Below are 25,495 nucleotides of genomic sequence, written 5' to 3'. Positions count from 1 at the left end.
TTATATAGAGTAGGGGTGGCATGGCACACACAAGGCTGTGTGACATGTCGACTCTTTGGGATTTTCCTGCACCAAGACACGCAGTCTGCAGTGGCAGAGTGTGTGGCCTTCATGAGGAAACCCAGGGGTGGCACAACCAGGGCTGCTGCCCCAGAGGACTCTCTTCAGTACCCTTGCCCTAGGTACCAAGTTGTCCTTTTACTAGGGGCTTACAAGGGTAGCTGAAGTTATGCCAATTATGGTACAGTGTTTTGGGAAGGAGATCTGGCACTGGGGACCTGGTCAGAAGGGACCCAGTGCACATGCAGTTCAAAATTACTTCAGACAAAAAGTGGCAGCTAACCATGCAAAAAGAGGCACTTTCCTTCACACCTGTACTGATTATGTGTGTGTATAATGAGGGTTATTCGACTAGGTCACTAAAGTGTATTCTAATCTACTCTCGCGCTATTGATTAAACTTGTTCATTATTGCGTATTCTAATCTACATTCACACACTATGGGCCTAATTACGATGTCGGGCAGACTCGCATCCGCCCGATACCATTGCAGAATCGGGACCGACTGACCTCCATGGTGCTGTCGCATACTCCCATTTCTCTATGGGAGCTTGTGCTGTGGCCGTAAACCGATCGTAGCTCAAGCTCCCATAGAGAAATGGGAGAATCTGTTCAGCCCTGCACCACGTGGCAGGCACCTCAGGGTGCCTGCCAGACGGTGCAGGGATTAAAGGGGGGCACCATAGGTGCCCCCTTTGCCCCCAAACGGAGGCCACAGGGTGAAGTGGGCCCTGCTATGGCTCCCAATTTCGCTTTCCGACAGATTTTCCATGTGGGAAAGTCCAACATGAAAGCCTGTCAGAAACCGATATAGTAATCCCTATTGCGGAAACGCCGTCCATAGGGATTATGGCAGGGCTCAGGCTGGTCGACGGGGTCCTTGAGCCTGCCAGAATCCATCCGTAATGTCCGCCCGGTTTCACTTTCAACCCCCTGCATCGTATTGCAGCGGTCGAAAGTGAAACAAAGAAATGAGACTCGGAAAGCCTCCGACCTGTGGCCGGGGCTTTCAGAGTCTCATCAGTGTCAGGGCCTTTGAAGCTAACTTTTCAAATCTTAGCATCACTTATGTTAATATATTTCAAGGTATCTGTCACTGTCACCTGAGTGTATGTTGTCAATGTTTTGTTTTTCAAATTGACATGGTTTGTAATTAATGACCAGAATTTTGCCTTTGTGGTGACTTATGAAGAAGCTATGTGTTTTTTGACATTTAGTTTTCAACCTTCTGATTTGCTTAATTTTTCAATGATCTTTGTTAGTACTCATGTGACCCATGTGTTGATGAGTACCACTATACCATCTGCAAAGGTTAAAGCATTGATTTGCTCAATATGTCCATCTGATCCAAATGTAAAGTCCTTGCCATTTTTCGGAAGATCCCATGTTAAAGGGTCCATGGCAATACTAAACAACAGTGGGGCTAGTGAGTCACCTTGTTTAACTCCAGACTTCATTATTGTTCTGGTGTAGATTCATTGGTTTTTTTCTTGAAGTTTGTAGATGAATCTCTGTGTAAGTTTCTTATTAGATCTCAGATGTATGATGGATTTCTTTGTCTTTTGAGACTCCATATGATGTGATAGTTACTGACAAAGTCAAATGCTTTTGAATTGTCTGTGAACACCACTGCAAGTGTTTATCCCCATGCGCCCCTTTTATGATATTCTGTAGAAGAGTCAGGTTTTGGAAACATCCTTTTACTTTCACGAAGTCTTTCAGTGTTTTGTTCAGTGCTTCGAAAGTAGTGAGCCTTTTGGTCAGGATTTTTGTTAGTAACTTCATGAATGCTGTACCAATTGTAATTGTTCTCCAATTGCTCATTTTGTTCAGCTCATCTACTGGTATATTCAAAGGAATTAATAGCAAAAAGTTATTTTTGATACATTTTGGGTCTTTTCACATTTTTAACCAAGTTGATAGTATTCTGTGCAACAAACCTGGTTCTTTCTTGTGAGTAATGTACTGCTCATTTAAGCCAATATTGTCAGCCCCCTCTGCTTTGTTTAAGTTGACTTCCTCAAATGCACCTGTTAATGCAAGAACTGCGATTTATTTACACAGATGTTCATAGTCCAATTCTTCTAGGATTCAGCCAATTGGTAAAAAGTTTGGATGTTTCTTATTTTCCTATTCAATGATGTCTTTTTAATATTGATAAACCACATCAATACCGATCTGGCAGATGGCATCTTCATAATCATAATTATTCTGGCAGTTTTCTTTTTATCTTTCTTTTTAGATTGCCTGATATTCTTTAAATGCTGCACTTGGATTTTGCATATCATTTTTGGTCACAGTGTGCTCTATAAATAACCTTTACAATACAATACAATAGCTTTTTCTCATGATCTGTATTGAGCTTTCCATTTTTGTTGTCTTTCTTGCATACATTATTTTGGATTGGGACAGTCTGGTTCTCATCTTGAACAGTGCTTAAAGGTTCAGCACCATTATCAGTTAGTGTTTCAGCCTGATTCCAATGTGCTGGTTTAGAAAGGATATCACTAGTATTTTCTGTAACATACATCACAATTTCTTCCATCAAGTCCAAACCAGCTTTGTGTTATTGCGTTTTTTTGGATATCTTTGCACTTCAAATATTCTGTCATTCAGATCTTGAAAGATTGTGATTTTAGGGCCTTGTTGTCTGTTTATAAAGTCTTTGCACCTTTCTTTTACTGTTCCCGCTGATATTTCTGGTTCATCATTTATGTTGCTTCCAGTATTGGTGAGGATAAACAACATTTTTCCCCGCAGGTAATTACAACGTGGTCGTTACAACGACCGCGTTGTAATTCCGCATACCATTACTCTGCAAGTCGGAACAACGACTTGCGGAGGAGGGGGGAGGTGTTGGATGTAAAATCCAACACCTTCCCTACTGTCCGCACAGACTGGAGTTGGAATAGTAAATTATACTATTCCAACATCCAGCGCCCCCCCTCCGCAATTCGTTGTTACGACTTGCGGGGTAATGGTGTGCGGAATTACAACGCGGTCGTTGTAACGACCACGTTGTAATTCCCTGCGGGGAAAAACACTGTGTGATAACGAGGTGTATTCTTGGTGAGTGCTTGATACATTTTGTTTTCAAGTTTTTTTCCCTCTTGTCTCCTGCCTTTTCTCTACAATTTGTTTGATGGCTTTACCATCTCTCACTATCATGCTCACAAGCATGATAGATACGTTGTTTGGCCTATCTCTATAGACGTCTCCTCAAAGAGATTAGTGGTATAGAGATAGGTACTGGTGGGACTACTGTGAGGTAAAGGTTACTAGAACTGAGAAGAGGTTAAGAGAGTCACAGTTACTCCGCTGTTTACCCTCGCTTCATTTGATTTCTTCACTTTGCTATTCAGAGCACCAGGCAGAAAACCAAATACGCCGATACCCACCGCGGGCCTTGGAAATGCTTTGCTTTAATTAAACAGTCAGATTCTCCTGGTCTGCACTATTTTTAAGTCAACTGGTAGATGCGGGCTGAGTTACAACATGGGCCCCATGCCACACAAAGGGGCATAGGGAGAGGCGACCACCGCTGCTCGGGCTGTCCTCAGGAAGGTGTCAATTTGCATCCAAAGACACTGTTGCCCCAGCGGTTAACACCTTATCGAGCTTCAGTGCACGTCCAGCCGCAGCTATCAATCAATCAATCAGTTACATTTATAAAGCGCGCTACTCACCCGTAAGGGTCTCAAGGCGCTGGGGGGGAGGGGGGGTCAGTGCTCGTAGAGCCAGGTCTTGAGCTGCCTTCTGAAGGAGAGGTGGTCCTGTATGGCGCGAAGGTGGCTGGGAAGGGAGTTCCAGGTCTTCGCTGCCAGAAAAGAGAAAGATCTTCCTCCGGCGGTGGCTTTGCGGATGCGGGGTACGGCTGCCAGGGCTTGTCCGGTCGAGCGTAGGGTGCGCGGAGGAGTGTAGAAGGAGACGCGGTGGTTGATGAGTTTTGGTCCGAGGTTGTGCAGGGCTTTGTGTGCGTGGGTGAGGAGTCTGAAGGTGATCCTCTTGTCGACTGGGAGCCAGTGAAGTTTCTTCAGGTGTCCGGAGATGTGGTGGTGGCGGGGTATGTTCAGGATGAGTCGTGCGGCAGCTAGATTCACTAATTCCCCGAGTCTGCAGTGAGAAATCTGCGCACCTGCTACCTTTCTTGGATTTGGTAGCCTTTTCTCAGGTTCACTCTCAGGGAATCAAACACTGATTCCCTGTTACCCATGGTCACCATGATAGGAACAGAAAGTACAGTTGAAAGTTGATAAGGCAGACATCCATATGTATCGTCACCATCTCGGCACATGCGATCAGCCTGAGGTTATCTAGAGTCACCAAAGTGACCAGTAGAGCCCGGATATGTATTGGTCTGATAAAGGCATGCATTCCAGGAGGTCAGCGCTCATTGGCATGTATTAGCTCTAGAATTATTAGTTATTCAAGTAACAGATAGAGCAATCAAAGGAACAATACCTGACTTAATGAGCCATTTTCAGTTTCACTGTTCCGGCCATGTGTACTTACACATGCATGGCTTAATCTTTGAGACAAGCATAGGCTACTGGCAGGATGAACCAAGATAGCTGCATCTGCTGGATGGGAGGAAGAGCCACATGCCCATCTTGAACCCACCTTCACACCTCTTGGAGGCTGTCTTTGGGAGCATCTCCTTGCCAGCTGGAGGCTGGAGGGAAAGGTGAGCCACAAGGGCACCAGGAGGCCCTGCCTGCTCTACAACAATAGAAAAGAGAGGTGAGCCAAGCTGCAGACTAAGCAAGCAAGATGCTATGTCTGGCTTAGGCAGGAGGGAGGATTTCTGCCTGCTCTCCAGGAAGCAACGTTTAGAGGAAAGGCCCACCGGACAGGGCTAGAAGGCACCTGCAGACTCAGGCTCTTGTTGGGGGAGGGCTCGCCAAGGCCCTGGCATTACCTATTCGAGAACAACTGGACAACAAGGAAGCCCTGAGTACCCTATCCCTACTAACTTGGCCCAGCTGTAACAATAAGTCGGGGCCTGGTCACAGTTTCTTACCCAGGCTCAGCAGGGGAGGCTTCCCAGGGCCTGTGGGTCCCCATCTATGACTCAAAGTAGCATGGTGGGCCATGAAATTGAGCCCAGGGCTGGGAGCTTCCATCCCCAGGACGACCGGGGCTCTGATTTGGTCACCCAGTCACTGCTTCTTATCCAGAGCAAGCATAGGAGGCCTCTATGACCTGCCAGTACTCATCCCAGGTACTTTTTGCGACACAGCACATGGAAAACAGATCCTCAACTTGGCCCCTCGTAGCACTACCCGTTCTTGTAGTCTGTGTACACCGAGTGACAGAGGCAGACATTTGAGAGAATGTATCCAACCTCCTGGAGCCCTGACTGGAATTCAGGCTTCAAATGGAATCCAGCTTGACATTATGAACGCAGAGTCATGTGAAGGAAATTATGTGCTTTGTTGATTTATTTTTAGTACAAAATATCACCAGTTACTGTGGCATTGCACCTTTTTCTCCACCCATGTAGGAGTGGTAAAAGACTCCTAATTTGAATAATGCATAGTCCTAGAAAATATTCCCAATTAATTTGTTAACAGGTGGGCAAGCTCCATATTTCTGTGCATTAATCATTAGCATAGTTTGCATACCAAATTATTGACCTATGTAGTTTTTGCGACTGTTTCATATCCACTGTGGGATGCAATATTCATGCCAAGGTGCAACTCTTTACAGAAATAACACTTGTAATTTTTAATCACCAATTTCTTAAATTGATACAAGTCATGATATAAGAAACATATTAAAGTATTTGTATTCACCAACATTACAAACCATGGTTTCTTAAAACAGAAAGTAAAAACAACCTTAACTACGCTCATTACAAAAAAACTATTTTCAAGTTATACCTAACAATAGTTTAAATGACTGTGCCTGAAAATACTTATGGCTGGTCATCTTCCCTTTAGCCCCCTGTCCTGGTCCCAAGTACTCCATCGAGTCAACAGTCTCTCGCTCGCCATATTTTGATGTCACCGCTGACCCAGCGGCAGTGCTTCTGACGCCGCGGGACACGGTTAGCAATTTAAAAATATTTTTTCAAATGTGTTGATGCAAATGTATACATTTTGACTAAATATGTGTAAAATGTAGACATATGAATGACATGTGAAAAAATAACTTGTACAAGTGCTCTTCCATTGGTGGAGTCCAGACCATATGTGCGCAGTCCAGTCAATGGGAGAAAAGTGTGAAACGGACTAACCTGGATTTATGCGACTTTTGTTCGGGGTTAAGTTGCTGCTGTGAAGAAGGTCTCTGGACAGAGGGCTTCATGTCGGAGACTGAAGGAAAAAAGGAAATCAGTGGGTTTGCACCCCATTTCCTTCGATTCCGCTGACTCGAAGCTACAGTCAGCTTGGTGGAAAGGCACTTCGTTATCTGGACGATGCGACCTTTGTCTATACCACCCTCTGACAGCTGCTTTTCCCCATGCTGCCTTTGAGTTGGTTGGCGAATGGCGGGCGCAGTCGGCGGGACTCCAGCAGTCCTTCGTTCAGCAACCACTGACATCGTAATGCAGCAGGCAGGCCGCCAACAAGGCAAGGGGGGAATTCGATACCGTTTCAATAGCAGGACCCTTTCCGCCAAGATCATAACCAGGCCCTTAGCCTCAATAACTTCAAACAAATCCTCAGACATAGTATTAGCTTTCCTCACTTGGTTTTGCACCAGATCAAGCGAATTTATCACGATAAGAATAAGTGGGGCCTCCTGCATGGCCTATTTTGGAGCCCCAGTTCAGAACAACTTCGAATTTTATTACCTATTTTTTGCTCATTCAATCCTGAAAGGTAATGAACAATATTGATTTCTTCTTAAATTAGCAGAAATAAGGTCAGACAAAACAGACAAAATATGTCTTAGCTGGGACACCAAATTCCTTAAGATGAAACTGGGTAAGAGAGAGTCAGTGTCTGAGGCAGGGATAGGCAGACAAAGGGGAGAATAATAATGAGAAATTGAGGATCTATAGAGAAACAAATAACTTTCTGGGGTGGGGGGGTTGAAAGGCGGGGGCCCTGTCAAGTACCCACTTTGTCCAAGCCTCAAAAAGTCTCTGCCACAAACGTGCATGTACGGGTTAGTGATTCAAATGTATCGAAGCTGGGCAACAAAAAAGACAGTCATCCTCCTGTTTGCAGATGATGCAGTAATATTATCCTGCACACAAAACAAGCTGCACATGAGATTGTACAGCTTTGAAAGCTACAACTTCCTAAAAGACCTCCTTAATAACATGCAAAAGACAAAAGTAATGCCACTGGGATCATCTCCACCTCTGATAAAACCACCAAGAATAGCTGGCAAGGTACTCGAAATTGTTAAGGTCTATGACTATTTGCGGATCTCCTTTAATAAGTTGTCCTGGCGTGCCCATGTTGACAAGGAAGCTAGCACCTTACAGCTGTCTGCCAATGCAGTTCTGAGACCCAAGAACAAGATCATCTGCCACTCATTGAGTGTTGGTCTCCAAGTATATAAGCAAAAAGCAGTGAGAACAGCAATCTACGGTGCATAAATTATGGGGGTGTAGTTAAAGCAAACAACTCCAAAAGATGGAAAATGCTTTTTTTAGATCGCTATTACATCTGAGCCCTGGCATTTCATTCCTTCCCTTATACCTGAATATGAGCTTGGCCGCAATTTCTGAGCTTATAGCATTAGCCCCGGTCCTATATTGGTTGCGCATAAACCTCAATCAATATGGCGAATTTTCCTTGAGAGCAATACTCGAAGTGTCATCTGTAGGGAGAATCCATCACAATCCCTGGGCAACTTATGTGATAAACTGCCTTCAGAACCTCGTCCATGAGCATATTTGGCTAGGGCCAGCTCATATTACCAGTACTACTGCTGCCATGGTCAAAGGGGCATTCCTACATACTAAACTCAAGACTCGCATTGGCTTAGCGCGCTCATCCATTTTACCTTGCAATTATTTGCCATTAAGCACACCCTGGGCATGAAACAATATCTGAAAAACATTAGCTCCAATGCACGTCACACATTATACTTAAAATTCCACATAGGCATCTTGCCCATCAAAACATGCATTGTTGAATTCTCAAACAGCTGCATCGATTCTAAATTCTGTGATTGCAAAGTGGGCTGCAAGGAGTCAATAAAGAAATGTATGATATTTTGTGCTAAGATTAAACATTTATTTACTAATTGGCTTATCCCATTGTTTAAACAGTTTTCAATTACATCTTGCACAGAAGCACTAGCACTTTGTGCCAGATCACAGTCACCAATGATTTACAAGCCTGTGGCTAGTTATATAATCGGAGCCTGGGTTATGACAGGAAGGGCACAGAGAACCCTACTGTGGTTATCGATTAACCATAGTTTTACTTAATAGGGACTGTTTCAGCAGCGGTCCGTGCAGTTAAGTGCAGTAGGAAAGGGCAGGGGAGATGTTGACAGACAACGGAATATAATTTATTTATTTATTTATTTTTCTCTATTCCGTCGTCTATAGATTTCCTTCCCACCTCACTGTGCTTACGTGCACGGACCGCCGCTGAACTGTTTTTATGTTTTTTCAGGTTTTACTCATCATATTATGTGTAACTTGAAAGTTTGTTATTATCAACATGTTATTTTAGTATCATATGGAATGACTATGCTAATAAAGAGAGATTAAGTGATTCCGTGTTGTAAGTCAACGCTCTTTCTCTGCCATCTCTTCAGCGGCCTGTGTTTTCAGCAATCAGCCGCACCAGACCTGAAAAATGGAAAGGCAGGGAGCACACTTTAGTACATTAAGGGCATTCCCAAACAGTAAAATGCAGTAGTCCTTTCTATATTTTAATATGAACACCTTGAGTTAAATTTGTAAAAAGAGTTACCCTTGGGCAAGAAAATGATGATTTATGATTTGAATGCCTTAATTTGACTGTACTACGAACATCATGCTTAATAATCCGACTTTAGTTAATAATGCAGAATCCAAAGATTTTTTTATGTGCCACTGTAATCTGATGCAAAAAGAGGTTGAGTATATAAATGCAGGCCCTTCAAACACTTGTTCCTTGTATTTAATCTTGCCTTAAGAACAAATTGGACCAGGGGCTTAGTAGGAGACACTACATTTCGGGGGGGGGGGGACAAGGACAACCATTTGGACTTTCCAGTGACCCGATATAAATTGACTATTGTCTGAGACCGTACACTCCGTTAAACTAATACAATCGCATAGTTTTGTAGTGAAACATTGGTAAAGGCAGGCATGTAGTCACAGTTTGCAAGTATGCTTTAATTGTTATTTACATTCACAAAGTAATTAGACCAAATGTGAAAAAAACATGTTTTTGAATGTTACATCTTCATGCACCAAGCAAACAAAGGTGGGACGAAAAACGAAGAATAAACGGAATGCTCTTTGCAACATTCCTAAACCTCAAAATACAATTGGACTAATATTGGAGTGTAATGGAGACAGGCTACACGCACACAGAGCTGTAAGAGCAGAGAAATGTCCCCGTTGTAAAAGTGGCATATCTAAAATAGTAATATGAAATCCAACCTTACCAGTATAGATGATTTATCATTGCCATTCCAAAGATGCAAAACATGGCACAACTACTCCTTTCTAATCAGGAATTACAGCTCAAAGAGTGTATTGAGGAATTCCCAATGTTAATCTATGAGAGGAGTAGGCCTCACAGAAGTGAAACACTAATGTAGGTGTTTTTCACTACAAGGACATGCAAAACCTAAAAGTACATGTCCTACCTTTTAATAACAAGCACCCTGCCCTAGGGGCTAAATAGGGCCTACATTAGGTGTAAATTATGTGTAATAAAAGATAAGTTTAAGGCTTGGCTAGGGGTTTTTAATACCAAGTTTACATGGCAGTAAAACTGCACACACAGGCAACTTGTGTGAGTGGCACAAACAGCGCTGCAGACCCACTAGCTTCATGTAATTTACAGGCCCTGGGTATATGGCATACCACTGTAATAAGGCAATTATAAGTAAATTAAATATGCCAGTTGTGTAGACACCAATGTTACCATGTTTGGGGGAGAAACATGTATTTTAGCACTGGTTAGCTGTGGTAAAGAACTCTGAGACCTAAGGCTAACAAAAAGAATAAGCAAAAAGAGGAGGTAAACATGCAAAAAGGTTTGGGGAAAGACCACCCTAAGGCTGGCAGGTCTAATAGTATGATATAGGATTCTGTGTGTCTGAGTATTGAAGTCAGTTGGATCCCTTTTGGAAACCCCTGGTTTAGCAGGGTACAAGAAGGAGAGTGAGAATAGATTCTCAAACACTGGAAGTTTGTTGCCTGCATTGTTGTGACTAGAGGGTGGAGAAAAACCTTAATGCATCGCAAAGTATGAAACACGATACAGAAACTTTTGTTGTCTAATCTATGAGAACTGTTATTGCAGATGGATGATACGAGTGTAGAGGGCACTCAAACCGCATTGTCTTGCACACAAATATAAGAAGCCCTATGAGATAAATTTGCAATAAGAATTAGCCTTGTGTGGAATGCTCACAAAAATGGGATACACAGTGTTTGTGTGGAAGATAGATACTTACCAATGTAAAAAGGCCTGCTGTGCGAGACACTTATGAGATGCTCACAGAAGATAGGTATAGTGAGTTATGCAGAATGAGGTGTGTGGAAAAGATCATATATGAGGTGTTAGTGATGAACACCAGAAACATAGTGTTTGTATGTGAAGCTTACAAATGAATAGAGTGGGTGGAAAGTCACAGATGAGTAGTGCATGGATGCATACAATTCTCAAAACAAGCAAATATGCCTCGTGCTAGGATTATTCGAGCCAAAATAATGAGCATTTAATTGCAATAATAATTAAAGGCATGGAGGCCTTGCTCAAGACTATGAGGATTTATTTACAAGTGACATTTGGTGAGTTGCATATTAACAGTGAAGTAATCTTTGGGGAATAGTTATTGCTACCAAGATAAAAGGTCAGGTGGGCAGGAGAACTTGGATATGGATGGTGATGCACCAGAAGAAAAGACAGGAGTGTCCTGGAGGAGTCTGAAGACCCCTTACTAGAGAACTCTTGTCCCCAGGGAATAGCTCTAGTGGCACAGGGGAATGCTCTTGAGGTAGGACCCCCCTTATTCCTCCACATACGTAGGGTCCAAAGTGTCCAGGGGAGGTCCACGTCCTCCTCATTTAATTCAACCTCCTCTGTCACTTCCATAGGGACCTCCATCACTAGCAAGAAAGAGGATTCTTTAGAAAGGGAATACCACCTGCTTAAAGTTGAGAGTTCAATGCTTAGAATCAAGAAGGAACAGTTGGCCCTAGATAAGGAAACCCTAGAAGTACAGAGGGCTAGGAAGAATTTGGGATTAGAGTCCCATGGTGGCAGCACTAGTGAATCTAGAGTTAGGGAACACTCTTTTGACACTAGGAACTTGACCAGAGTAGTCCCTCCTTACCAGCAGGGTGATGACATGCATAAGTGGATTACTGCTTCGGAAAGGGCCTGTATAGTTCAGAAGGTTCCTCAGGCCAGTGGGCAGCTGTACTGTGGCTCTCCTTTTCTAACAAATGAATAGACAAACTCTTGACTGTGAAGGCAGAAGATGCAGACAATTACAAAGTCTTGAAGAGTGCCCTCATAGAAGGGTTTGGGCTAACCACTGAGCAATACAGGGTTAAGTTTAGGGACACACAGAAGGCACCCAACCACAACTGGGTAGATGTTGTAGATAGTGCTATTATGGCTCTGGAAGGCTGCCTTTCATGGAAGTAATGGGCATGATTATGAGGGACTGTACAATTTACTTATGAGGAAGCACATCCTTAAAAACTGTCAAAATCAGCAACTGCACCAGTACATGGTGGACCCAAATCTGACCTCTCCCCAAGAACTGGAAAATAAGGCAGACACGTGGGTCTGCACCAGGGTGAAACAAAAGTCTCATGGTGGTGGTGACCAGAAGAAGCAAGATTCTTCTAAGGCCCAAGAGAAAGGTGGGGAGAAATGTAAAGTAAAGAAAGAGTCTTCTGAAGGTACTCATCAATCTTCCTCTGGGGGTAGGTCCCATTCCTCTTACTCCTCTAACAAGAAACCTTGGTACTATTTGTCCAAGGAAAAAGGCCAAGGGACAAAGGATGCTGATTGCTCTAAGTCTAGCACCAATACTGCTACTACTACTCCTAAACCTCCTAGTGCCCCTAGCAATAGCACTGGTAGTAGCAGTGCCCCCAAGAGTTTAGCTGGGTTAACCTTGGGTCCTGAAGTGGGTTCTGGCCTAGTCAGTACACCCATTCAGGCTGTTTTAGTCTGTGATGGTGGCACTGAGCTTGCCACCCTTATTGTAAGTCCCACTAAATTAGAACAATACAGACAACAGCCTCTCATCAATGGTCAGGAAGCTGTGGCATACAGGGACACAGGGACCAGTGTCACTATGGAGAATTGTAGCTATCGCATGTCAATGAGAAGGGCGTGCATACACTTTAGTTTCTGTATATATCCTGCCCGCGCTGCAAACTCTAGCCCTTCCGGCCCTGGGTAAATTCTTGCTCACACTCCCTCAAGGTGAACTGATCATAGGGGGTGACTTTAATGCCACTCTAGACGACATGCTTGACAGACAACCGCCTAGTGAACACTGTAGGACCCACCCTCTTTTGGCCGACTTCCTTGATGCCTTTGGCCTGATAGATGTTTGGCGCTCACACTTCCCTCAGGAAAGACAATACACCTTCCATTTGGGCATGCACAATAGACTGTCTAGGATAGATTACATCCTTGCTTTGGCATCCGGCTTCGAGGACATTTCTGGGATCTCCCACCTCCCCAGGGGGATTTCCGACCACTCCCTGATTCTCTTAAAATACACCTCCCGTTTCCAGGGGAGATGGCATATATTTCCCATTCACCCTGGTTTTCTAAGAGACCCCGCCATTGGTAAATGCCTACACAACACCACTGAGCAATATTTTACTGAAATTGAACACTCTGTGACCTCCCCAACGACTCTGTGGGAGGCTTAAAAGACAGTCCTACGCAGCCAAGCAATATCCTTAATTACCTCCCATAAGCGGAACAGGGCACAACAGGTGATATCCCTAGAGCAGGCGGTACAGCGGGCCGAGGACAAGCACTCCTCTGACCCCAGTGACGCCGCAACTCATAAGCTCAACCTCGCAAGGCAGGAATACAGGGACTTCATGTGGGAAGTGGCAAAGGCCAGAAGTAACCAAGGTACAACACACTATTTATGAAGTCGGCAATAAAGCTGGCAAACTTCTGGCCTGGCTAGACAGAAGGGAGCGAGTTGGAAGCTGGGTGGCGCAGTTGATCTGGACCGATGGGGAGGCAATTGCAAACCCGCAAGAGATAGTGAACGCATTCGCACTCCACTATGAGAATATATACACTCTGAAGGCCGAAACTACGCTAGAGGAGAATCTGGCATTCCTCAAGGATATTCAGATGCCCTTACTTGCTCCTCACGAGGTTCAGCCTTGGAGGCAGGCTTGACAACTGACGAATTAACACGAGCCATTAATGGGCTCCAGTCCGGGTAAGATTAGGGCCTAATGGCATCCCTGTAGAGCTTTACAAAAAAGCGGCATGCAAACTTACGCCGCATTTACTCAAAATGTATGAAGCTAGCCTTGCGGTGGGACTGCTCCCCAGAGATCAGCACAACGCAACAATTGTGGTAATCCCGAAACCTGGTAAACCCCCACAGGAGTGTTCCTCTTATCGGCCGATCTCGCTGCTGAATGCAGAAGCCAAAATACTCGCAAATACACTGGCAACTAGGCTCCAACCCTACCTAACCACGCTAATACATCCCGACCAGTCGGGCTTTATGCTGGGTCGGAATACGGCACTTAATCTCAGACGACTCAACAGTGTAATGGCCCGCATACCAACTATTCAAGAGGTGGCGGCTATACTCTCCTTGGATGCACGTATCGCTTTTGATCTCGTTGAATGGCCCTTTCTTTTCGCAGTTTTAAGACACCTTGGCTTTGGGCACAAATTTTGTGCCTGGGTCCAGCTCCTGTACACGCAGCCGTTGGGGCATGAGGTGGTCAACGGGCGAGTCTCGGCCGACTTTCAACTCGGTCGCAGGACAAGACAGGGTTGTTCGCTGTCTCCCCTTCTGTTTGCTCTGGTACCGGAGCCATTCACGGCCTGGATAAGGAGGGACTCAATGATAAGAGGGCTGAGGTGGACGGAGGGATGGGAGGGTCGCATCTCCCGATATGCCGATGACATCCTACTTTATATGGCATCCCCCAGACGGTCAATAATGGTACTCTTAGATATTTTTGCGTCCTATGGTAGAGTTTCGGGCTATACTATTAACTGGGCCAAATCGGTCCTTTATGTGCTGAGGGGCCCACCTCCACAGCTCCTTCGGGTTGCCTGATACAGGTAGCGGATGAGGGGTTCAAGTACCTTGGAATATATATATCACTTCCCAATCCGCACATTTCATTGAAAGAAACCATTCAGAACCATTGAAAAGACTCCAACAAGACGTGAAACACTGACATTCTCTGCCGCTGACGCTCCTGTGTCGAGCAGCCCTATTCCATATGATCGCGCTTCCCAGGTTTCTGTCTGCTCAGAACACTCCATTCTCGGTTCCACACTCCTACTTCAAAGCAATTGCTGCAGCGGTCAGCTACCTTCTTTGGGATGAGAAGCCATCTCGGATTGCCATGCCCATACTGGTAAGAGGCTGGTATGATGGGGGGATTGCCCTACCCAATATCAAAACATACTACTGGGCCTCGCTGCTCATCATGGTGAACCAGTGGTTACATGCCCCCCAAGACGAACCTACCCTCCGCATGGATAGACACACACTTGGGGCGGGAGGAGTTCTAAGTGCACTCTACAATAAATCCCGTAAAAGTACAATGCTGGGGCCGACCACGCATATGGTACACATTTGGTTCACTGCGCTCTGAGCGCTTGGTTGGGAGGGGGTCTTAACGCAACACACACCACTTTGGGACACCCGACAGTTGGGCAAGCTCAGAAACAGCAAGTGTTTTGACAGATTGGACCTCATAGGTATATCAAAGATAGGGGACCTCTGACGAGAGGGTGGGGTCATCTCATTTTCCCAACTTCAAGAGACATATGATTTGGCAATATCAGAACACTACCGATATCTACAAATTAAACATGAGCTCTTGAAAATTATTCCGCCAGGCACTGATCTACCTGAGTCCTCGCCACTTGAGGACAGACTGTTGACGGATCACATGACCAAAAAAGCCGTCTCCCTGACATATCGTAACATTGTAAATAACCAGAGTGATCCCACGGCCCCCCTTCGTGAGAAATGGCAGGCTGAGCTGGGGGAGTTGGATGACTCGGACTGGCAGGAGGCGCCGGCATCCCCACACGAAGTGGCAATACCCTCCAAAATGTAGTTAGTTCAGCTCAAAATTCTGCACCGTACATATTATACGAGAACGACACTACACAAAATGGGTAGGGCCAACACCCCATTGTGTCTGAGGGGCTGCGGGTCGCCGGGCTCTTTCTATCACACCTTGTGGGACTGTCCTAGCATTGAGCGCTACTGGGAGGGCATCATGGGTACAATCACACAGGTTTGTGGACCCACCGTCTCCCTAGAACCCAAGAGGTGTCTTCTCAACATTTGGGAGCCGACAGACCTTAATCACGCAGCTCAAGACCGGGCGACTCTGGGTATGATGCTGGCTAAACGCAATATTGCTCAACTCTGGGGAGCGCAGGTCACCCCCACTCAGCGGCAGTGGTGTAAAGACACGGATAGTGCAATGGTGGCTGAGAAGGTGGTTTTCATCCACAAAGGGTGCCCCAAGAAATGGAAGTGGAATGCCTTTAGAGGGAATATCTGTACCCCACCACTCTAAGAGTCGGACCCGGATCTGAGCGATTGATGGACACAGCCGGGGTTATTCTTATGCAACCTGTCAATATTGTGTATTTAAAAGGGTGGCCATATGTGAGATATTAATGATGCAAATCTAAAATGTAGTTGTACAGGTGATCGATGCAACTGTGTATTTGTTACAATTGTTCATTTTAGGACTCCAGTACTCAGTACTCTCATTGTAAAGATCAATAAAAATGTTTTTTTTTTAAAAGTGACAGTTCATAAATTATCTAACGGGTCCCTCTTAAATTTCCATGAAATTCAGAAAACATATGGACTTTCTTCTTATTATGCTATTCAAAATCATCACCTCAAGATTCCTCTTGTACAGTTTTTCTCTCGCTCAGTTTCTTCTGTGTCCCACATATGTTTTTCTTCCTTCACATCAGATTTCTCTTTACCCTTGAACGCATCGTCCAAATATACATTTCTAATTGGTTATTCTACACCGTAAGCAAAATCTACAATTGAATTACTGTGGCAAGCGGATTTTCATCAAGAGCTTTCAACTCATGTCTGGAGATCCATATAGGCTAAACTACATACCACTTTCCGTTCAGCAAGTACTACCCAAACATTATCCTATTTCTATAATTGATTGTACTTGACTCCCAAAGATCTCCATAAGTTCAGAATTTCTAGTGATGCCAAGTGTTGGTCCTGCCCGTAAGAGAGGAGTGACCCTCTACATATATTTTTGACTGTCCGGTAGCTGCCATCGAGTCAGCTGTGTCGGGAAGAGATGCTGACCTCATCCCTTGTGAGCCACCTGGGTCCTCACGCACTCAAAGGCACGACACAACCCCGCGGCCCGTGTAGCCGCCATCGAGTAAGCTGTGCAGGGAGGAGGGTCGAGCAGAACGCTGCTGGACTTCATCCCCCATGAGCCACCTAGGTTCTCATGCACTCAAAGGTGCTATGCAGACCCGCGGCATGTGTAGCTGTCATCGTGTCAGCTGTGCAGGGAGGAGACCCAAGCAGAACAACACCATTGGACTTCATCCCCCATAAGCCACCTGGGTCCTCACGCGCTCAAAGGCTCGACACAGCCAGTCGGAGCCCAAAAGATGCTGGGCTGGGCTGGCCCCCCCTCTGACATGCGGCCTTGGAAAAGGATTATCAGTCTTCAGTCTGAAAAGCTGCTGCTGAAGGGGAATGGGTAAGCGAAAGAACCTAACTGACCATGTGGGAGGATAGTGAACACCATAGATGCTTTTCTTTCAAGGGCTGCAAATGTTCTCTCTCAGGAGAGAGAGCTCACTTAAGCCTGCTCTCCTTGGAAGAGGGTAGACGGAACATTAAATCAATATTGCCCTCACCTGACGTGCCCATTGAGACACTTGCAAGGACTGGGAGTAAATCTCCCTCTGCCCCGGGAAACAGCTCCCCTGTGATTCTATCAGAACCTGAATTCTCTCCCTTATCTGAATCAGTTGTTCAGCCAGTGTTTAAGAGGAAAAGGGGTGGTTGGGTTCTAAAACAAAAAACCACCAGACCCACCAGAGTGACAAGAGGGGCACTGCCCATAGACGCCGAGAAGATTAAGGACCAACCCCCACCAGAAAAACTTTCTTGTTTGTTGAAAGACGATGTTGACTGGCATAAGCTAGAAAACATGATTCACCTTTTATTTGAGACACTCTTGCACAGATTAACAAAGATAGAGGAAAGATTAGTCCTCCTTGATAAAAATGGCTCAAGTGGTTTGGATCATTTATTAACCCCTTGCCAAGGGGGTGTCCATCAATCACAAGGGAGACTATAGAAGGGGTATCTGATCTAAATACTGCATATCTCCCAAATCTTAGGGAGCCACCACCAGATAGGGTCACTTGTAAAAAGGTCTTAATATAGTGTTGGTTGGCGACTTCAATGCCCAGCCTTGCAAGTTTAAACTAAATAAGGTTTGTGGCATAGAAGATATGTTGGGTGACCATATCTTCCATTTTAACCATCAGGAATATGGAAACAGTTTAAACAGAGTGCTAGTTTATAGAAGCCTGGAAGTTATCCACAAGGTAGATCCACTAACGGCCAATCATTATAAGACCATTTCCCATAATGACTATGAATCTTCACTCGATTATGAATTGATATCTGACTCTCTTGAGGGGATGATCGCTCTAGTTGATACACAACTCTCATCTTTCAGTGACCACGCAATCCTTTTTCTTACGATGACGGTGGCCCCCAAAAACACCATGCCAATATCAAACATTAAAAAAAATTGGCAAGGAAAAATGGCTATCAACTAAAATGGAGGCAAATTGATAAAGCCAAAATAGTTTCGCAAATTATATCTAATAGCATAGAGAATGTTCTATCTTGTTTGGAACCCAATAGCTCCCCTGATTTACTTGTTCACCATTTTTCAAACCTGCTTGAAGAAGTAAAATTTGTTCTGACTAGTTCTAAGCCTAAAATCGAAGCTCCATCACAACGCTAGTTTGACCATACTTGCACAAAATCCCTAAAAAATTTGCACAGAGCCCTCAAAACACGACCTAGAAAGAGTACCCTGATAAAGTCCTTGTGCAAGGAATATTCAGGAGTAAGGAAGGCAAGGGAAAAAGCCCTGAGGGAGGAGGCCTGCGAAAATCTTGAATACGCAGCAAGTACCCAAAATAGTAGAGAATTTTGGAATGTGATTAATGCTCCCTTTTTAAAAATCCTTCTGATCCCACGCTGGATTCCCATGTCAGTGAAGATGCGTGGGTGACTCATTTTGAGCGGGTCTTTGGCTCTTTTGTTATTACCTCGAATTACCTCTCCAGCACAGATACTGTCCTGAAGGAGCATTTAATATTTTCGTTAGATGAGATAAAAATTGGGTTGGGTAAATGTATTAGTGGGAAGGCCCTAGGCCCTGATGGGGTACCCATTGACGTTTTCCTATCATACCAGGACTTGTGGGCCTCATTGCTAACATACTTATGTAATGTGATAACAAGGAACGGCCCCTTAGCCTTGTGGAAGTCTAGCATAATTGCACCAATATATAAAAGTGTGACGAAGAGAAACCCCAGAATTATAGACCAATCTCCTTGCTGGACACTGCCACGAAACTCATGGGCCGTCTATTGCTACAGAGGATGGAAAGAGTGGGCAAAGGAGAAGAACATCTTGATCCAGGCACAGTATGGCTTCAAAGTGGCAGGGGCACAATAGACCTGTGCCTCAACCTATGTCTGGCCATAGATAAATATACTAGACCTAAGGGCGGCCAGACCTTTATGGCGTTCATGGATTTAACAGCAGCATTTGACTGCATGAACCATTCCAAACTGTGGAACATAATGGAGATTATGGGGATTGAGATTGCAAAAATTCATTTCATTCGTCAACTGTATTCTAGCTCAATCGCACATGTTCCTTATGGTAAAAACAGAGAATGTACCTGACCATTTAAGATCACCAGGGGAGTAAGACAAGGGTGTGTCCTCACCCCTTTTTTATTCTCAATCTATCCAAATGGGGTTGAGGCAGCCCTTACTGGGTCAACATCAAACGTTCCCATTTTTTAACTCTCAATGTACCGATATTGGTCTATGCCAATGATGTGTTTTTAATTGTTAGAACGGGAGTGGCCCTCCAATGTTTAATCATGGCATATGTAGCCTTTATGTCCTCATTGGACCTGAGGGTTAACAAATCTTAATCCTTTGTTCTCATAACAGGGGCATCTCCTTCTAAAAGAACATCTTCCTTCCATATAGGCACACAGAGATTAGAGGTGGTAGATTCCTTTCCGTACCTTGGGAGTGGGCAGTTTTCTTTTAACCATGATGGAGCAATGTTAGAAGAAGCACCAAGAGTGGGCCCAGACCAGCCACATCTGAGGGCACAGACGGTTCTGCTCTTGGCCCAGCCTTTGCCTGGGCACACATCCGGGCGCATCCCATGCCTCTGGGAAGTCAAGGTGCTTTTAAGCACTGCAACATCATTTATGGGTAGCCCTTCCTTCTCCTGTTCACCAAAGTACTGAGCAAAACAAGCTGGAGGATGTAGTCTAACCCCAGTTGCCCGCAGAATCCAAACAAATAACGCTTCCAGCGATAGTCAAGGTGCGGGGTACGGCTGCCAGGGCTTGTCCGGTCGAGCGTAGGGTGCGCGGAGGAGTGTAGAAGGAGACGCGGTGGTTGATGAGTTTTGGTCCGAGGTTGTGCAGGGCTTTGTGTGCGTGGGTGAGGAGTCTGAAGGTGATCCTCTTGTCGACTGGGAGCCAGTGAAGTTTCTTCAGGTGTCCGGAGATGTGGTGGTGGCGGGGTATGTTCAGGATGAGTCGTGCGGCAGCTAGATTCACTAATTCCCCGAGTCTGCAGTGAGAAATCTGCGCACCTGCTACCTTTCTTGGATTTGGTAGCCTTTTCTCAGGTTCACTCTCAGGGAATCAAACACTGATTCCCTGTTACCCATGGTCACCATGATAGGAACAGAAAGTACAGTTGAAAGTTGATAAGGCAGACATCCATATGTATCGTCACCATCTCGGCACATGCGATCAGCCTGAGGTTATCTAGAGTCACCAAAGTGACCAGTAGAGCCCGGATATGTCTTGGTCTGATAAAGGCATGCATTCCAGGAGGTCAGCGCTCATTGGCATGTATTAGCTCTAGAATTATCAGTTATTCAAGTAACAGATAGAGCAATCAAAGGAACAATACCTGACTTAATGAGCCATTTTCAGTTTCACTGTTCCGGCCATGTGTACTTACACATGCATGGCTTAATCTTTGAGACAAGCATAGGCTACTGGCAGGATGAACCAAGATAGCTGCATCTGCTGGATGGGAGGAAGAGCCACATGCCCATCTTGAACCCACCTTCACACCTCTTGGAGGCTGTCTTTGGGAGCATCTCCTTGCCAGCTGGAGGCTGGAGGGAAAGGTGAGCCACAAGGGCACCAGGAGGCCCTGCCTGCTCTACAACAATAGAAAAGAGAGGTGAGCCAAGCTGCAGACTAAGCAAGCAAGATGCTATGTCTGGCTTAGGCAGGAGGGAGGATTTCTGCCTGCTCTCCAGGAAGCAACGTTTAGAGGAAAGGCCCACCGGACAGGGCTAGAAGGCACCTGCAGACTCAGGCTCTTGTTGGGGGAGGGCTCGCCAAGGCCCTGGCATTACCTATTCGAGAACAACTGGACAACAAGGAAGCCCTGAGTACCCTATCCCTACTAACTTGGCCCAGCTGTAACAATAAGTCGGGGCCTGGTCACAGTTTCTTACCCAGGCTCAGCAGGGGAGGCTTCCCAGGGCCTGTGGGTCCCCATCTATGACTCAAAGTAGCATGGTGGGCCATGAAATTGAGCCCAGGGCTGGGAGCTTCCATCCCCAGGACGACCGGGGCTCTGATTTGGTCACCCAGTCACTGCTTCTTATCCAGAGCAAGCATAGGAGGCCTCTATGACCTGCCAGTACTCATCCCAGGTACTTTTTGCGACACAGCACATGGAAAACAGATCCTCAACTTGGCCCCTCGTAGCACTACCCGTTCTTGTAGTCTGTGTACACCGAGTGACAGAGGCAGACATTTGAGAGAATGTATCCAACCTCCTGGAGCCCTGACTGGAATTCAGGCTTCAAATGGAATCCAGCTTGACATTATGAACGCAGAGTCATGTGAAGGAAATTATGTGCTTTGTTGATTTATTTTTAGTACAAAATATCACCAGTTACTGTGGCATTGCACCTTTTTCTCCACCCATGTAGGAGTGGTAAAAGACTCCTAATTTGAATAATGCATAGTCCTAGAAAATATTCCCAATTAATTTGTTAACAGGTGGGCAAGCTCCATATTTCTGTGCATTAACCATTAGCATAGTTTGCATACCAAATTATTGACCTATGTAGTTTTTGCGACTGTTTCATATCCACTGTGGGATGCAATATTCATGCCAAGGTGCAACTCTTTACAGAAATAACACTTGTAATTTTTAATCACCAATTTCTTAAATTGATACAAGTCATGATATAAGAAACATATTAAAGTATTTGTATTCACCAACATTACAAACCATGGTTTCTTAAAACAGAAAGTAAAAACAACCTTAACTACGCTCATTACAAAAAAACTATTTTCAAGTTATACCTAACAATAGTTTAAATGACTGTGCCTGAAAATACTTATGGCTGGTCATCTTCCCTTTAGCCCCCTGTCCTGGTCCCAAGTACTCCATCGAGTCAACAGTCTCTCGCTCGCCATATTTTGATGTCACCGCTGACCCAGCGGCAGTGCTTCTGACGCCGCGGGACACGGTTAGCAATTTAAAAATATTTTTTCAAATGTGTTGATGCAAATGTATACATTTTGACTAAATATGTGTAAAATGTAGACATATGAATGACATGTGAAAAAATAACTTGTACAAGTGCTCTTCCATTGGTGGAGTCCAGACCATATGTGCGCAGTCCAGTCAATGGGAGAAAAGTGTGAAACGGACTAACCTGGATTTATGCGACTTTTGTTCGGGGTTAAGTTGCTGCTGTGAAGAAGGTCTCTGGACAGAGGGCTTCATGTCGGAGACTGAAGGAAAAAAGGAAATCAGTGGGTTTGCACCCCATTTCCTTCGATTCCGCTGACTCGAAGCTACAGTCAGCTTGGTGGAAAGGCACTTCGTTATCTGGACGATGCGACCTTTGTCTATACCACCCTCTGACAGCTGCTTTTCCCCATGCTGCCTTTGAGTTGGTTGGCGAATGGCGGGCGCAGTCGGCGGGACTCCAGCAGTCCTTCGTTCAGCAACCACTGACATCGTAATGCAGCAGGCAGGCCGCCAACAAGGCAAGGGGGGAATTCGATACCGTTTCAATAGCAGGACCCTTTCCGCCAAGATCATAACCAGGCCCTTAGCCTCAATAACTTCAAACAAATCCTCAGACATAGTATTAGCTTTCCTCACTTGGTTTTGCACCAGATCAAGCGAATTTATCACGATAAGAATAAGTGGGGCCTCCTGCATGGCCTATTTTGGAGCCCCAGTTCAGAACAACTTCGAATTTTATTACCTATTTTTTGCTCATTCAATCCTGAAAGGTAATGAACAATATTGATTTCTTCTTAAATTAGCAGAAATAAGGTCAGACAAAACAGACAAAATATGTCTTAGCTGGGACACCAAATTCCTTAAGATGAAACTGGGTAAGAGAGAGTCAGTGTCTGAGGCAGGGATAGGCAGACAGAGGGGAGAATAATAATGAGAAATTGAGGATCTATAGAGAAACAAATAACTTTCTGGGGTGGGGGGGTTGAAAGGCGGGGGCCCTGTCAAGTACCCACTTTGTCCAAGCCTCAAAAAGTCTCTGCTACAAACGTGCATGTACGGGTTAGTGATTCAAATGTATCGAAGCTGGGCAACAAAAAAGACAGTCATCCTCCTGTTTGCAGATGATGCAGTAATATTATCCTGCACACAAAACGAGCTGCACATGAGATTGTACAGCTTTGAAAGCTACAACTTCCTAAAAGACCTCCTTAATAACATGCAAAAGACAAAAGTAATGCCACTGGGATCATCTCCACCTCTGATAAAATCACCAAGAATAGCTGGCAAGGTACTCGAAATTGTTAAGGTCTATGACTATTTGCGGATCTCCTTTAATAAGTTGTCCTGGCGTGCCCATGTTGACAAGGAAGCTAGCACCTTACAGCTGTCTGCCAATGCAGTTCTGAGACCCAAGAACAAGATCATCTGCCACTCATTGAGTGTTGGTCTCCAAGTATATAAGCAAAAAGCAGTGAGAACAGCAATCTACGGTGCATAAATTATGGGGGTGTAGTTAAAGCAAACAACTCCAAAAGATGGAAAATGCTTTTTTTAGATCGCTATTACATCTGAGCCCTGGCATTTCATTCCTTCCCTTATACCTGAATATGAGCTTGGCCGCAATTTCTGAGCTTATAGCATTAGCCCCGGTCCTATATTGGTTGCGCATAAACCTCAATCAATATGGCGAATTTTCCTTGAGAGCAATACTCGAAGTGTCATCTGTAGGGAGAATCCATCACAATCCCTGGGCAACTTATGTGATAAACTGCCTTCAGAACCTCGTCCATGAGCATATTTGGCTAGGGCCAGCTCATTTTACCAGTACTACTGCTGCCATGGTCAAAGGGGCATTCCTACATACTAAACTCAAGACTCGCATTGGCTTAGCGCGCTCATCCATTTTACCTTGCAATTATTTGCCATTAAGCACACCCTGGGCATGAAACAATATCTGAAAAACATTAGCTCCAATGCACGTCACACATTATACTTAAAATTCCACATAGGCATCTTGCCCATCAAAACATGCATTGTTGAATTCTCAAACAGCTGCATCGATTCTAAATTCTGTGATTGCAAAGTGGGCTGCAAGGAGTCAATAAAGAAATGTATGATATTTTGTGCTAAGATTAAACATTTATTTACTAATTGGCTTATCCCATTGTTTAAACAGTTTTCAATTACATCTTGCACAGAAGCACTAGCACTTTGTGCCAGATCACAGTCACCAATGATTTACAAGCCTGTGGCTAGTTATATAATCGGAGCCTGGGTTATGACAGGAAGGGCACAGAGAACCCTACTGTGGTTATCGATTAACCATAGTTTTACTTAATAGGGACTGTTTCAGCAGCGGTCCGTGCAGTTAAGTGCAGTAGGAAAGGGCAGGGGGGATGTTGACAGACAACGGAATATAATTTATTTATTTATTTATTTTTCTCTATTCCGTCGTCTATAGATTTCCTTCCCACCTCACTGTGCTTACGTGCACGGACCGCCGCTGAACTGTTTTTATGTTTTTTCAGGTTTTACTCATCATATTATGTGTAACTTGAAAGTTTGTTATTATCAACATGTTATTTTAGTATCATATGGAATGACTATGCTAATAAAGAGAGATTAAGTGATTCCGTGTTGTAAGTCAACGCTCTTTCTCTGCCATCTCTTCAGCGGCCTGTGTTTTCAGCAATCAGCCGCACCAGACCTGAAAAATGGAAAGGCAGGGAGCACACTTTAGTACATTAAGGGCATTCCCAAACAGTAAAATGCAGTAGTCCTTTCTATATTTTAATATGAACACCTTGAGTTAAATTTGTAAAAAGAGTTACCCTTGGGCAAGAAAATGATGATTTATGATTTGAATGCCTTAATTTGACTGTACTACGAACATCATGCTTAATAATCCGACTTTAGTTAATAATGCAGAATCCAAAGATTTTTTTATGTGCCACTGTAATCTGATGCAAAAAGAGGTTGAGTATATAAATGCAGGCCCTTCAAACACTTGTTCCTTGTATTTAATCTTGCCTTAAGAACAAATTGGACCAGGGGCTTAGTAGGAGACACTACATTTCGGGGGGGGGGGGGACAAGGACAACCATTTGGACTTTCCAGTGACCCGATATAAATTGACTATTGTCTGAGACCGTACACTCCGTTAAACTAATACAATCGCATAGTTTTGTAGTGAAACATTGGTAAAGGCAGGCATGTAGTCACAGTTTGCAA

Source organism: Triturus cristatus, chromosome 1_2 (genome assembly GCF_964204655.1).
Source record: "Triturus cristatus chromosome 1_2, aTriCri1.1, whole genome shotgun sequence".
In the NCBI taxonomy this organism is placed as follows: domain Eukaryota; kingdom Metazoa; phylum Chordata; class Amphibia; order Caudata; family Salamandridae; genus Triturus; species Triturus cristatus.
This window is presented reverse-complemented; position numbering follows the sequence as displayed.